At 44.4% G+C, this 2141-nt stretch overlaps 1 non-coding gene across 1 annotated transcript; it reads right to left on the reverse strand.

The window, feature by feature from the left end:
* Positions 1-242: 242 nt before the first annotated feature.
* TRNAV-GAC (transfer RNA valine (anticodon GAC)) lies at positions 243-314 on the reverse strand. The gene has a single exon. It is a non-coding gene; the product is annotated as a tRNA-Val (tRNA).
* Positions 315-2141: the final 1827 nt, after the last annotated feature.

The raw sequence follows: 2141 nt of genomic DNA on the forward strand, positions 1-2141 counted from the left end.
TTTAAATATTTGAAGGGATGTCATGTTGATGAGGGAACTAGCTTGTTCTCTAGGACACGGAGTAATGGATTTAAACTAAGAGAAAAGTGGTTCCACCTAAACATTAGGAAGAACGGTCTCATGGTGAGGGCTGTTCAACGGTGGAATTTGGACTGTATGGCCCTTGTGGTCTCTTCCAACCTTGTGTGAACTTGTCTCAGGCAGAGGTCTTTCACATCATCTACTTGCCTAGTCCCTTTAACTGGAGATGCCAGGGATTGAACCTGGGGCCTTCTGCATGTCAAGCAGATGCTCTGCCACTGAGCCACAGCCCCTCCCCAGTAGGATTAGGATTAGAGAATTGAACAACAGCACAAGCAACAACAACAAAAGGGGGGGGGGAAAGCTATTGTAGGCATGACTTACCACAAGACAAAAAGTGGGTAACAAAGGTAGAAAACAGTGCAGTAAAAGGAAAGTGATACATTCAAAAAACCTTGCAATAAATTACGAACCTATTCCTTACAGAGTGACTTCCTGTGCTGTTCCCTTTACAAAAATGCACATTCCGCAGAAGAGTGTATTTGATTCTCAGTTCATGAACAAGATTTTATGTGATGCCAGTAGTATAGTCAAAACTCATTAAAATGAAATATTTGATCATATTCCACAGAGCACAGTTAATGTGGTTTACATGTTATGTGTTGGTAGCACGCAGGTAGCAAAATATTGAAAGGGGAAGTAGGGTTGCCAACTTCCAGGGGGCCCTGGAGATCTCCTGCTATTACAAGTGATCTCCAGACAATATAGATCATTTCCCCTGGACAAAATGGCTTATTTGGAGGGCAGACTCCATGGCATTGTCCCCTGATGAGGTCCCTCCCCTCCCCAAACCCCACCCTCCCCAGGCTCCACCCCCAAAATCTCCAGGTATTTCCTAACCCAGAGCTGGCAACCCTAGGGGGAAGGGTTTTGTTTATTTTAAACATTGTAATGCTGCCTTTTCACCCGATTTAGGGTTCCCAAGTTAGTGAACAATCAAAACCATTACAAACCCCCCCACACACATATATTTACATAAAACGATTAAAAGCAACAATTGAACAAAACAGATGAATAATTAAAACATGTAAACAGACAAAAACACATAAGCAGGAAAGAGGGTCAGGGTTAGGGTTAACCCTAACCCTTCTTAGCTTCCTAGATCTGACAGATCAGGTTACCAGACTGCATTCCCTCCCCGATTTTTCAAATAAACAATAGAAATTCACCAATTTACAAACACAAGAAAAGCCCTGCTGGACCAGACCAAGGCCCATCAAGTCCAGCAGTCTGTTCCCACCGTGGCCAACCGGGTGCCTAGGAAGTTCACAAACAAAATGACTGCAGCAGCATCCTGTCTCACTCACTCACTCACTCACCTGCTGGTTGGGTCTGCACTACCACCTCCAAAAAATTTTAAAAAATGGCAGCGGGGCCAAAGGGCCCCCAAAGAATGCCAATTTTTTTTAACACTATTCAGGATCCGCTTTTTGGCTCCCTTAAGTTGCCGCCATTTTTAACGGTATAAAAAAAACCCTAAAAATACTGATAAGGTATTTTTGGAGGGTTTTCCCCACCTCCAGTTCAGCTTTAGCCAAACACACACCCTTAGTACAGCTGAATGTGTGATACAAACCACACATTCATCCTGGAACTGGTCCCTAGTATCGGCTGCAAAGGGAACGTGCTTTGGAGCTTTCTTCTTAACAGATGTATGCAAGTTCACTGTAACACACAGGCGAGGCTGCGGTGCCCTTTTGGGTTAACTCCCAGAGACGTTTTCCTCTAAGAATTCAGCCCGCTACATTACAAGGTATCTTGAGTCTCACGAAAGCTCTGCCTAGTGATTCCACTTTGCTCTTTCTGCCAAAGGGGCGGGAAAGCAGCAGAGGTTTCTTGCGAGGATTATTAATACAACCTTTGGAAAGCCCTTGGCTGCAGACAGACAGACAACATGTGTTGCTGACATATGTAATACTTGGCAGTGCCAAAACAATGCAGAAGAGAACCGTGTCAATGACTCCTCTAACATGCTTCTTCTGGGTAGGGTTGTGCAAAAAAAAATCAAATCATTAAATTTCGGGTTTATTGGGCCCAATTCTAACACCCCCCCCCCCCGG

The sequence above is a fragment of the Euleptes europaea genome, chromosome 1 (genome assembly GCF_029931775.1).
Source record: "Euleptes europaea isolate rEulEur1 chromosome 1, rEulEur1.hap1, whole genome shotgun sequence".
In the NCBI taxonomy this organism is placed as follows: Eukaryota; Metazoa; Chordata; class Lepidosauria; order Squamata; family Sphaerodactylidae; genus Euleptes; species Euleptes europaea.